The sequence below is a fragment of the Danio rerio genome, chromosome 21, assembly GCF_049306965.1.
Source record: "Danio rerio strain Tuebingen ecotype United States chromosome 21, GRCz12tu, whole genome shotgun sequence".
NCBI classification, from domain to species: Eukaryota; Metazoa; Chordata; class Actinopteri; order Cypriniformes; family Danionidae; genus Danio; species Danio rerio.
Window position 1 is genome coordinate 13,722,773 of NC_133196.1, and position 14,416 is coordinate 13,737,188.

The following is a 14,416-nucleotide window of genomic DNA, read 5'->3' on the forward strand; positions in this document are numbered from 1 at the left end:
AATATTCTGCCTGTAACAGCACTCGTCCAGCCTCTTAACCCCTCACCCTCGTGTATTACTCCACCCTCATATAGCAACACGCAGAAGACACTCTACAGTTTGACAAAAATTGGTGCTGTTGAACATTATGTATTTTTGAGTTTTTTTAGTCGAGAATGTAGTTGTTTAGATTGCAGCTATGCAGTTTGTTTATAAGGATAGTGCCTATTTAAAATATATATTTATAATTTCTGAGAGACAGCGCTTCAATGGCCATTAGCCTGTCTTTAAACAAAATTGGTTGACGATGTCCATCCACACGAAGGCGACAGAGACCGTATAATAAGTCCTAAAAGAAAAGTTAATTTCAAACTACAGCTGATCAAATCATTATTAAATAGGTGAATTACTGTTTAAGTTGATCTCTATCTTTTGTATGTTGTAGTGCTGTATTTACTATAGTAATATTGTGATCTTCCGATTGCAACAGAGAAATACTGGTAAATCTCTGTAGACTGAGATGGCATTTCATGCCGTTCATCCTCATAATCTTAAAGTGTGATCAAAATCACCTGTTTTGTCATCACTTTAGACATTACGCTAGAGAATCATTCAAACACTAGTTCTAAAATGGCATGGTGAATGAGCAACAGTTTCTACTGTACTGATGTCAGCTGCAGATGTGAATGAATGGCAGAAGAAAGTAGTTCCTCTTACAAAAGGGTTTTGAGTCTGTTCGTGTTGGATTTTCTTTTTTATATACACTATTATGTCGTTGAACTACTGTATAAACGCAATATCACACTCATAGCAGTACAATGTGGCCGTATACCGTCACTGGTGGGACACAACGCACGCCTCCCACCAGTGCCGATATACAGCCCCATCGCACTGCTACTCGTTTATGTTTTTTTTAGATATACTTGTTTTTTAAAATTACTTTTAATAGTTATAATTTTGAAGCCTTGCCAAAAACGGAAAAAGGTTACAAAGACAGTCATTTTACTTTTTACTTAAATGGCTCTGGAAATAATTATTGCAGTTCCAAATGGAGTTATTTTAAAGACACTGCTTTTGTTATGAAGCGTAAAGCTAATTTATGAATGGAAATGAGGTAGAAATATTAATCTTTCAATAAAAATACCCCTTTGGCCTAAAGTGGCCTAAATAATGCTGTTTGCATTAACAAAACAAAGAAGAAAAAAAAAAAACACACACGAACACATACGCACATACTAAAATAAAAAATACAAAATGCCCAGGAGGATGGACAAAACTTAAAGGTACTGTAACAATGTCAAAATAACCCAGCTGGCACAGTACGTCAACATGACAGCATGTTGGTCAATTTCCAACGCAACCTAAAAACAACCAAATATAACGTCTTATGATGTTACAGCTTGACGTTGTGTGGATGATAAAAATATGACATCTATCAGACATTGGCATTTGTTTGCCATACTTGACGAATAAATGTCCGTATTTGACGTCATTATTTCATTAGTTTAAGATGCTAGCTCGATGTTGGATTTTGAAAGTTCCATTTGTCAGATAGACCAATAGTTTTGCTTCTTTAAAGGATAGCTCACCCACACAATTCAACATCATTTACCTAAATAATCTGTCCTTGCATAATTTTTGGGGTGAATTATCCCTAAAACACACCATTCTAATTAAAACTTCTGATTTAAACGCTCTGTACTAAAATCAAAATAATCATAAACAACCAATGCATCAAGCAAACCAAATTCTCCAAATTCACACTTCCATACAAATAAGGCAACAAAAATAAACAAAACAAGAAGTCTAGAAAGATCAGAGTAAAGATGCACCTGTACAAAATGCAAATAAATGTGACATAAACGGACAATTCATCCAAAAATGAACATTATTTAGTTTCCCTAGCATCGTTTTAAACCTTTATAAGTTTCTTTCTTCTGTTAAACAAAAAAGCTATTTTGAAGAATGCTGGCTGCTGGCACTCTTTGACTTTCATAATTACTGTGGAAGTCAACAAGTGCCAGCAACCAGCATTCTTCAAAACATCTCCGCTTGTGTTCAGTAAACGACAGAAACTCACGTAAGATGAGGGGTGAGTAAATGCTGACGCAGATTTGATTTTGGTTGAACTATAACTTTAAGAAGAGTGAAATAATCAGCGCATCTAAAATAAATAGTCCAGGTCATGAGCTCACAACTAGACATGTGCTCTGGGCCAAACCATTGAATGCTGCTTTTAAAAATCTGGCTCTTTTCCTGCTGCCACAAACACCTCTCAGTGCTGCATCATGCCACGTGAAGCCCACTCAAACCAATAATAACCTGTAACCTTGGAAACGAGGCACAGGCGCCAATAATTTCAACACGTGTGCGGCTGGTGCGACATGCTCCCCGAGTGTGAAATACAACAGGGACTCCGGCATTTTGAGGACAATTTCTTTTTAAGAGCCCTCCATTTGTATTTAAATAGAGATGGGAGCTGAGGGATGGAGTGTGAGGAAGAAAAGAGGGAAAGAAAGAGGATCCATCTGAACGTGTCGTGGTTAGAGAAGCGGTAAAAAACAACAACTGAATGTAGTGTCGGGAATAAAAATAGATCTGTGCATATTTATACTGTATTGGCTCTTTATGGTCACTCAAGGCACATTGATAATTTTATTAAGATACAGACCAATGCATAATAATGTTGGCTTTTTAAAAGCACTCACTGCTGTTTTGTTGAAGCTAAAATAAAATAGAGTTTTCATTTACTCACTTTACTGTTGTTGTAATGTCACATGGCCTTTCTTTTTTTAGTCAAAAAATTAGATTTTTTTGCTTGTCCATATAATGGTAATAATCAGTGACCAGGATTAAGCTTTAAAAAATATGCAAATTACTTTAAAAAGGTCCCCATGAGACACGAGACATATAACCTTCTGTGTTCTGGGCTACACATGTACAAAATTATTATTAATTTATTCATTTTCTTGTTGGCGTAGGTTTTCTCCAAGTGCTCTGGTTTGCCCCACAAGTCCAAAGACATGCTCTATAGGTGAATTGAGTAAGCTAAATTGTTCGTAGTGTATGTTTGTGAATCAGAGTGTATAGGTGTTTCCCAGTGATGGGTTGCAAGTGGAAGGGCATCCGCTGCGTAAAACATATTCCGGATAGTTTAGTGGTTCATTCCTCTGTGGTGACCCCTGATTAATAAAGAGACTAAGCTTAAAAGAAAATGAATGAATGAATGAGATAAAAATCTGAATAAACCATTTTCCTATTGATGTTTGGTTTGTTAGATTATATGACAATATTGGCTGAAATAAAACTATTTGAATATCTTAGGGTTAAATAAATCTAAATAATGAGATAAGAATGTTCTTAGTTATGCCTGTATCTAATCATAAATCAAGTTTGATATATTCATGATAATAAATTTCCAAAATGTCTTCGTGGAACTTCATGGAACATAATTTTGACCCATAGAATTTATTTTAGGCAAAAAAAAATGCCTGTGTAACATACTGTAAGAGTTTCTGTGGTCCAGGCAGGGTCACATCTTCCAATAAACCCTTTTTAGTTTTTAATATTAAGATAAAAAAATAAAATAAATGTATGCATATGTATATGTATTTATGTAAAGTTTCACAAACTAATTTCGAGAGGAGCACATGATAGGATTGACTACAGCTGATCCCTATGACTAATCACTAACTAGCCAATCAGATCATTCCAAATTTAATATAAATATCCAGCCTAAACTTCATTCCTCGTTTTCGTTTAGGAACCCCCCCCCTCCATCCCTTCTTCCTCCTCTTCCATTCTAAGTTCGGGCGACACGGTGGCTTAGTGGCTAGCACTGTTGCCCCACAACAAGGGGGTCATTGGTTCAAACACTAGCCGAGCCAGCCGACACTTTGTGCGGAGTTTGGATGTTCTACCTGTGTTCGCGTGGGTTTTCCCTGGGTACTCCGGTTTCCTCCCACACTCAAAAAACATGCAACAAAGGTTAAAGTCACAAGCACCTACTGCATACAAACTAACGCAGTTACCGGGTTATTCTTGGGAAGTTATTGAGAACTACCTGATCTCGTATCCCTCCTAATGCTTATCGACCAGGCGGGAGCCTTGGGCTCATCTACAGTATCTCCGAGCTCAGGGTTCTCTCCCGGGACAGAATGGCAAACCTGCTAAAATAGTCAAGCATTATCTAAGTGTGAACTCTTGAAGTATGCATTATATCATCAACTTTAAAAAACAAATTACCGCTTATATGCGAGGCATTTCTAATGCAGTGTCTATTGACAGGACAGTACATTTTTTAACAATAAAATCCGTTTTCAGTTTTACACATTTTTTTTCCCTTATTCTGAATGTCTTGATAACCCCATCTTTGAGTTTTTCTTTTACTATTTCAGCAAATAGAATTGTAAATAAAAATGATTTGTTGTACTCTCCCATTAACTGTGTTTAAAGTTTACCCAACTACGAAGACTTGCACTGCTGAGAAACCCAGAAATGTGAAAATGGTCCATATACACTGTAAAACCTAATAAGTTAAGGTAACTCAAACCATTTGAGGAAACCGATTGCAACAAACCATTTAAGTTCAAAACTAATCCTAATAATACTGTAAACCTAATCTATTTGAGTAAACAAAGCAATTTGAGCACAGTAAAACCCAATAAATGAAGAGATCTCAAACCAACTGAGTACTGTAAAACCCAATAAGGCAACTCAAACAAACCATTTGAGTTAAACTAATCTATATGAGTACTGTGAACTTACTCCATTTAAGTTTAAGTATTTCATTAACTCATTACCTTCAAAACTGAGCTCAAAACTCTTTTCAAATGAGTAGAATTAACTTTCCGTCAATTTTGAGTTAAGTGCACTCATTTAATTTGATAAAATGACTGTTGGGTTTTACAGTGTGGTTGAACTCAATCTGTAGTGTCTATCATCTTTGATTTAAGCAAACCTTTACAGTAGTAAACTAACCTCATCTCACTGCGGTGATTCAGTCCTAAAGGCTTTATTCCAGATGTCCACCATATGCTGACATTCAAAACGTGTCCTGAGGAGCTCACAGGGGTCACTTTGAAATTACAGAAGGTTATGCTCTGGAAATAAAACAGAGGGAAATGATGTGTATATATGTATGTGCACTGGTTGTGCAGCCCTAATCCTGCATTTTACTTTTATAACCCCTGTAAAGGAGATTTATTTGCCTCTCATCCCCTTAAAAGTGAGTCTTTTATGAGTGGGCCAGCGCAGTGGGCTTGGGTAAGTGATGCGCTATGGCTGCTTGGAGGCAGTGGGACGTCCGCAGGGAGCACGAGCCCTCTGAACTCACGTCACATCTGCATTCGGCCCCATGCTTCACCTGCCTCTCTCTCTTTTCCTCTGGGGAGATTTAAAATAAGGATCAGGATGGATATTCAGCCCCATTCGCACTGCACAGCAGGCTGCACTGTGATTCTCAACTAGTTCGTATTTGTATGTGGGATTTCAAGTGGTCATTCTGAATTGCGAATCGGATAGAAAACATTTATCGGAATAAAAAATGATAGCCTGACAATAGATACATACATTTCTTTCTTTTTTTTTTAACTTCAGTTAAGAGTATTTTGGTTACACTTTACAATAAGGTTTTATTAGTTCATTTATTTACTAACATGAACACTACATGTCCAGCATTTATTAATCATAGTTTAACATTATTGTTATGCTTTGTAAAATACCAAATTGTGCTTGTTAACATTTTTTAATGCACTGTTTCATAACAAGAACTAGCAATGAATGACGTTGTTATTATTTTAACATAAACAAAGATAAATTCATACTATAACAAATGTTAACAAATTTTTTTGATGTAAGTACATAGTAGTCAAGGACACTTAATATAAAGTGGGACCAAACATGCAACCATTCATTGCAAGTTTAGAAATAAATAAGAAAGAAAGAAAGAAAGAAAGAAAGAAAGAAAGAAAGAAAGAAAGAAAGAAAGAAAGAAAGAAAGAAAGAAAGAAAGACAGACAGAAAACCTAATAAAATAATGAAGCTTGCAAAGAAAAACTTTTTAATTTCTTTAGTCTTAAACATTGGACTCAAATAATAATTTATAGCAATCATGACCACAAATAATAATTCAGCAAACATCAGACAAATGCTCAAAAATGACAGCACAGAATATTTTTTTCAAGGCTATCAAATAAATTCTATTCTTTTGAACAGTTGATTCAGAACACAAATATGGAACGAACGAATGAACGAACGTAAAAACTAACTAACTAACTAACTAACTAACTAACTAACTAACTAACTAACTAACTAACTAACTAACTAACTAAATAAATAAATAAATAAATAAATAAATAAATAAGAATATTTATCATCTGCCATTTTATTTTTGGTTGTCAAGTACTCATGCATGACTAAACTCTAAAAAGCAATTAGTTATTTTACTTAAAAAGAGTGAGATAACCAGTGGCCTTAAAAGCGATAAGTTGACTTTAAGTGAGTAAGCCGGTTGTTACTTAAACTTATAAAGTTGACTTCTTTTTAATAATGATGTACAAATTTCATTGACTTTTTACTTAGTAATTTTAAGTTAATAGGTTTATTCACCTTTTTTATGTAAAGTCAACAAATTTCTTTAAAACCAACAAAGAAGCTCATTTTTTAAAACCAAAAAGTCAACTAATCAATTTTTACAAAGTTTTTTTATTAGACTATCACTGCATCAAAACAAAACCCTTTTAAAAAGTTTGGGTTTTTAAGCAAAACAAAACAAAACAGAACTTTGTTGGAAAACAAAACCAAACAAAACAAAACAAAACCAAACCAAGACAAACAAAACAAAACAAAACAAAAAAAAAATACAAAACTTTGTTGGAAAACAAAACAAAACAAAACAAAGCAAAGCAAAGCAAAGCAAAGAAAAGCAAAGCAAAGCAAAGCAAAGCAAAGCAAAGCAAAGCAAAGCAAAGCAAAACTTTGTAAGAAAACCATTGCCCTGCAAATCAATGGCCAAAACAATGGCCACAAAACATTTCCTTTGTAAATTGAACACGATGTCAATGACATAAACACGCTTTATCCATGCCATTAAAAACTGCTTGAAGATCCTAAGCGAAGGACAACCCTGGCGATAATGGTGAACGTGAAGGTGGGCTGGTACAGTCACAGCCCCGCATGCTGTTGTTTGTCCCCGCTGTGTTTGAGTTGGGTGATCTTTCCACTCTACTGACTGCTGAGTGATTGATGATTAGACGCTTTCCTTCCAATGTCTAACACGATTAGAGTGAAGGTCATACTTAATTCTTCAACAACAACCACAACTATCATCACCAGTGTTTGTGTATGTGTGTGTGATGGTTTCCTCAGAGCACTTTGTCAAAGGCAGCGCTCAGACTGATCCGGCTTTCCAGCACCACGGCTTTCCAAAATGGCTTTTTGCCTCTCCATCCCCTCCATGCGTCTCTCATTTTTCCTTTTTCCAGGGCCTTTTCTCTTCATCTCCAGAGAATATGATTTGTCATGGTGACTGAGAGAGAGAAAGAGAGAAAAAATGTTTACTCCGGGAGGGAGAGAGAGAGAGAAAAAAAAGCCTCTAACGCCCCTTAATGTATTCTTTTAAAAGAATCGACGCAGTGGCACAGAAAAAGATTAATTTATCACGCCATCAAGCACAGGAACCACTGTTGAGAGGAATGGGTGTAAATTGCAAGGCGATGACAATGCCTGCGTTACAGATGGATTTCTGTGTCTGCGTCTCCTATTGAGAAGGGGTGGGGGGTGAGGGGGGAAGGGGGGAGAAAAGCAATTTCGTCAGCGCTCGTCAAAACTTTCAGACGGGGGTAATTTTGATCCATTAGCTCACCTCCGTTCGCCTCCACCAATTCTCCACGTTTCACTTTTCTCTGCTTAAGATCTCGCCGCGAGAGAGAAAGAGAGAGAGAGTCGCACAGAAACTCCCTGTGGCCATAAATGCATCTGTTTTCCATAACAACGTACAGGTCCCATCCACACAGATGCGTCGCCTCTCCATAAATGCTGATTAAGTCATTGTTATACGTCTGAAATTACAAGAGACACCACACAGCATTAACCTGACAGATTTCTCACTTACACTTTCCTTGTCGTGAGGTTATTCAGCCAATCAACGGAGGAGCCTATAAGAAAAGAGACAAGAGTTATGCGCTCATGAATATTTATGCGGGGTTATCAGGGAATAGGTACAAAGGAGGTTTACTGATCACACAAATCCAAAAGCTTCTCATTAGAAAAGCATCTCTTTAAGTGCATCCCGAATGCCTGAATGATAATGGCAGGCCTAGGTTTGAATATTAGCCGAACCGGGATAAATCACTAGGTTCATTACTTCAAAAGCATATGCCATTAGTGCGGAAAAAGCACTTAGAGTTGGTCTAAATATATTATTATATGAGGTAAACAAGCCCCCCAAAATAAGCACAACCGCTTTTAGACTATGTCTACACTAATCCAAATATATCTGAATTGATTTTTCTGTTTTGTTTTAGCCTTCCATCAGCGCAGAAATGTTTTATGCTTTGGCAAAACCTGAGTGTTTTTGTAGATGCTAAATATGAAAACGCTGTTTTTGCAACATGGAGCTGAATGTGAAAATAGATTTGAGTTAGTAGAATAGGTCACCTAAAAATGAAAGATCTGTCATCATACCTCCTTTTGTTCCAAATCTTCATAGGCTTCTTTCTTTCATTGAACACAAATTAAGATATTTAGAAGAATGTTGGCAACCTGAAAGTTGTTCTGTTTATTGTATTTCCATAATGCCTTTAAAAGTATATTCAACTCTATAATATTCAAATAAAGTAAGGGTTGGAACTTAATAGAGGTTTGGAAATCTTTAAAGGTGTGTAAATGCAGTAAAATAATTCACGTTTAAGTAAAACTAACCTTTTAAGTTGCATTTTCATTTATTTTTCTTCAGCTTAGTCCCTTTATTCATCAGGTGTCGGCACAGCGGAATTACCATCAACTTATCCAGCATATGTTCTACACCAGGGGTGGCCAACCCTGTTCCTGGAGAGCCACTTTCCTACAGATTTCAGTTGCCACCCATATCAAACACACCTGCCTGTAATTATCACGTGGTGTTCAGGTCCTAATTAATTGGTTCAGGTGTGTTTGATCAGGGTAGCAACTGAAATCTGCAGAAAGGTGACTCTCCAGGAACAGGGCTGGCCACCCCTGTTCTACACTGTTCTTCCAGCTGCAATCCAGTACTGAGAAACACCCATAAACACTCATTCACACTTATAGGCTCAAGGCACGGAGAACATGCAAACTCCACACAAAAATGCCAACTGATCCAGCCAAGACTCAAACTAGCGACCTTCTTGCTGTGAGGCAGCAGTGCTAACCACTGATTCTCTGTGGTCAGCAAAAACACCATCGCACTTCTTGTAAAGTGTAGGGGTGTGACCCCGGTGTCCTGGCCAAATTTCCTCCATTGGAACTTACCCATCATGGCCTTCCAATCATTACCATCCACCGAATTGGCTGTATCACTGTCTCTCCACCAATAGCTGGTGTGTGGTGAGCGCACTGGCGTCGTTGTCCTGTGGCTGCTATCGCATCATCCAAGTGGATACTGCACACTGGTGGTGGTGAGGAGAAACCCCCCTCATAATTGTTAAGCGCTTAGGGTGTATGGCCATATGCTATATAAATACGCACATTACAATACACTGAGCCACCATGTTGCCCTTTGCATTTTCATCAAAATAATAATAAATGGATGACGCTAAAAACAAATGGGGTCTAAAATGTTTTGACCTTGTCCACATTTACAAACTTTCAGAGGTGATCAAAAATTCATTGGATTCCTTAAAGGGTTAACTGACCCTAAAATGATTTTTTTTTATTAATAATCTTTTTGTCATTCCAAACACCTAAGAGCTTTGTTTGTCTTTTGAAAAAAATAAATATTTTTTATGAAATCCAAAAGCTGTCTGACCTAGACAGAGACATTGACAGTAACCGTCTCATCTCCCTTGAAATCAAAACAAATTAAAAACAGTCCATGTGCCTTCAATGGTTCTAATATATTAAAGGGCCATGAAACCCCCTCGTTTCAGCAGGGTGTTTTCACACCTCTACTTTGGAAAAAGTCAGAAAAGTGGGCGTGTCCAGCTCTGTTTAGGGGGGAGTGTCGGAGGAACTAAAGTGGGATGGTGTGGGAGTGTCTATTTGGGCACGCGCGAGTTTCAGTCAAAATACACACACATGAGAAAGTGATGGTGTTTAACCTACATGGACATCTGTAGTCGAATTATTTGCCAAATTATTAAATGTTGGACTTTAACTGCAGTTTGGCTCTTTCATTCAGGGAATTCATTCATTTGATTCGAGGATCTGCTCTAAGCGTGTATTTTTCATGCAATGTTTGATACCGCACGGCGAATGAGAGAAAAAAACTTTGCATTTCCCGGAAACTTAGATACACACGGCAGGTAGCGTCAGAAAGCCGCGTGTGTTATTCCGGTCACTAAATGCGGTGCTATGTTTGCACTCAGTGCAATAGTTAACTTAATTCGATACGAACAAACTGAATAAACAAAGAGTACTGGTCGCTCACTTACCAAATCTGTAGAGACAGGACAATCACCAGCAACAAGAGCCGCATCTTTATGAAGAGGAGACTAACGTTACAAGCGAATCCGGATTTCAGCATTTGCAGATGAGAACAGCTCTCAGGTAAACAATGTTCCTCCTTAGACACGTAAGTTATTGTTGTCGAGCGTCGCGTACACTGTTAATCCACACGTGATCCAGCTGAGCTCTCACAGAGACAAAATGAAAACAAAACTTAATGGCAGCAAACTATAAAAGCAACACTTCACGCTTGTTTTGCCAACACAACGTGGCGTCTCTGTGGCGTAAACACGGTGACACTAATGAATATTAATGAAGTTGCACAATAGAGCGCGCTGATTGGTTTGAACCAAGCCTTACTCATGCATTAATGCAACACACTGTAAGATGTAATAAGACTCACTCTGGTACAGACACCCAGTCTGCACGCTGGAACACACGCTATTATGTCATGACCAGGACGCAGCTTCAAAAATTCGTTTCAAACAGGAAGTACAAATTTTACACTTTTTAGTGAAATATAGGTGTCCTAATAGTGTTTTTAGCAGTGTGGGACACATATACGACTGTCAACAGCTCAAAAAATGTGTTTTGGTGTTTTGTGACCTTTTAAAAAACAGAGAATAAGGCTACTCTTGTGTTAGCCTCTCTTTACGCACAATGTGTTTAAAATGTTTCTTGTCCACATTGAAATACAAAAAAGTGGTGTCATTACACATGTGGAAAACATCGTAAAAGTTCACTAAGATGATGTACAGCCCGGCATTTATTGGGGTAGCGTGGGGGACTTAATCCTAGTACCTTTGACCTTTATTAATCTGGGGTCGCCACATCGAAATGAACCGCCAACTTATCCAGCATGTTTTTTTACGCAGTGGATGCCCTAACAGCCGCAACCCATCTCTGGGAAACATCCATTCACACTCATTCAAAAACACACACTATGGACAATTTAGCTTACCCAATTCACCTGTACCGCATGGGTTTGGACTGTGGGGGAAACCGCAGCACCCAAAGAAAACCAACACAAGCGCGGGGAGAACATGCAAACTCCACATAAAAATGCCAACTGACCCAGCCGAGGCTCGAACCAGCGATCTTCTTGCTGTGAGGCGACCGCACCACCTACTGTGCCACCGTGTCCCCCTTGGGGCACTTCAAATCAGGCAAAAAAAAAAAAAAAAAAAAAAAAAAAAAAAATTGTGTTTATAAACTACTTAAAGGGCACATATGATGAAAACCATCCTTTGTAAGCTGTTTGGACAGAACCATGTGTAGGTATAGTGTATCCACAGTCATATTGGAGTGATAGAAATAAGACTCTTTTTTAAATTTCCTGACGTTAAAAAATAATCCAAATCCATCCCATTTTGAGGACCACGGCAAACTTTATAACGACATTGTGTGTGACTCATTGTTACAGAAAGACTTGAATTAACTCCACAATAAAGATATCAAATACCAGTCAATAACGTTCTTACTGTAGTAAAGGGGATCTGTTTCATTCTTGTCAGTCACTGTACTGCTTATCTACGTGAAGGCTACACCCCTTAAGAGTAATACAGAGAGATATCTATGGCTCTGACACACACATGGGAATGGTGGGTGGGGAGAAACAGCTCATTTGCATTAAAGGCACAGGCAACAAAAACAACTACAATGTCCTAACAGCTCAAATTTCCCAGATTTAAAAAGGTATAATAAATAATCTGATGGGTGTTTTGAGCTGAAACTTACTTAGACACATTCTAGAGACACAAGACTTAATTTAAATCTTGAAAAAGGGTTGAAATAAGTGCTACTTAAAGAGAGACATACCAGAGAGACATACCATTACTTTATGTCATCATGTCAAACCCCTGAGACCTTCCTTTCATTCAGAACACTAAGATATTTTGGATGAAATCTGAAAGCTCCCTCATTTTCCTTAGATAGCAATGGTCCTGACTTGCAATATTATCAAGCCGTAAAAATACTTTTGCGCACACATAAATGATCCTGTGCTTTGTTTGAAACAGATGTGTTCATGTCCTCAGTGCATGGTCATACATGAGCGCAATATACTGACACAGAAGAGAAGAAACTGATAATGTTATTTGTGTTTTATGTGCACACAAAAATTAACGGTATGGCATTCCAGTTAAAACACTGAAGACACACTGTTTTTTGTTTTTTTTTTTGCACTTGAAATGAAGGAAGAGGGAGCTTTCTAATTTCATACAAAATATCTTAGTGTTCTGTAGATGGAAGGAAGGTCTCAGAGGGTTAAAATGACATGAGGGTGAGTAATTATTAACAGAATTGTCATTTCAGGGCAAACTATCCCTTTAAGTAGCATGAAAGCTATATATATTTTAGCCTAATTTGTAGTGCCTTGTGTGTTTGTTCAGTCAAAGGTACTAGGATTCAGTCACCCACCCTATCCTAAAAATTGCTGTGCTGTACATCATCCTACTGAGCTTTTCTTATTATTTCCACTTGTGCAATGACGCCACTGTTTTTTGCATATCAATATGGACAGGAAACATTTAAAAACACATTGTGTGTAAAGAGAAGCTTGCAGGCAGAAATATTCTTATACTCCGGAAATTAATTCCCATTTCTTGTCTAATCCTTCCAGACCTTTAGTTTTGGGTCGCCTGATTATCATCCCTAATAAAAATAATCTCGCGAATTAGCCTGTTTTCATTTTTCATCCCCCCCCGCACACCATAGCAACCACCGCCAGGGACTTAAGCAAGAAATCTCCCATCAGGCCAAGCGCACACCAGGTAATGCAGCAGCGGCGGAGGATTGATAAGGACTAGAGAGAGTGGCGCCATTATCTGCGAGGAGCGGCGTGTGTGAAGGATTAGCACGGATCAAGCTTATCCCAGGCTCCGCTGGCCAGCCGGAGAAGCTCTTTCCCTCTTACCTCAGCGCTGCCCTGGGAAAAAAAAGGCCTGGCTCCTTATCCCGACAGAGGGAAGCTTACAGGCTATCACACTTCCTCTGGTCAGCGCAATCCAGCACCAAGAGGATGGCAGGGGTGAAAGAATTACTCAGCAGGGCCTGATACGTCTCTGGCTGGCCCAGAATATGCCACAGTAAGGATTATGCTGGGATTTCTGGGAATCCTGCGGATGAGAGTGAATGGCAGCGGTATAGAGGAAGTATATGATGCTTTGGATGGGGTGACGAATCTCTGGAAATACTTTGGATACTCTTGTTCAGTGACATTACAATATACGAGTCTCAAAGCAAAGTCCAATAGCAAGTCTATTGTTTTATAAAGTGTACATTCATGCAATTCATTCATTTATTTTCTTTTCGGATCAGTGCCGGTATTTATCTGGGATTTGCCACAACATAATGAACCGCCAACTTATCCAGCATATGTTGTAAGCAGCGGATGCCCTTCCAGCCACAACCCATCAATGGGAAACATCCATACACATTCATTCACACGCAAACACAATGGACAATTTAGCTTACCCAATCCGCCTATACCGCATGTCTTTGGACTTGCCAAATGCCAACTTGGAAATGCCAACTGACCCAGCCGAGGCTCGAACCAGCGACCTTCTTGCTGTGAGACGATTGTGCCACCGCGTCACCAGCGCAGATCTAAACGCAGGCTTATCAAGAATGGTCAGGCAAGCAACGATCGATACAGGAACAAACAGATGCATACAGGAAATCAAGAGAAGTGGTCATAAACAGGCGGATGGTCAAAAAAGGCAGCAGATAGGAATAAACAAACAAAATAAAGCAAATATCAATACAGAGCAACAAGACAAGGCAAGGCAAGGAAAACGTGTCATAATGTTCATTA

The 14,416-nt window shown here is 38.4% G+C and overlaps 1 long non-coding RNA gene across 4 annotated transcripts in view; it reads right to left on the minus strand.

Annotated features, from left to right (window-relative positions):
- Window positions 1-6,671: 6,671 nt before the first annotated feature.
- The window catches only part of LOC141379814 (uncharacterized), a 127,497-nt gene continuing 119,752 nt past the window's right edge, over window positions 6,672-14,416 (minus strand). For all 4 annotated transcript variants that reach the window (XR_012396642.1, XR_012396643.1, XR_012396640.1 and 1 more), the window contains 2 exons: window positions 7,844-8,039; window positions 6,672-7,738 (listed from right to left, as the gene is read on the minus strand). This is a non-coding gene — a long non-coding RNA (uncharacterized lncRNA). The remainder of the gene's footprint in view (window positions 7,739-7,843; window positions 8,040-14,416) is intronic.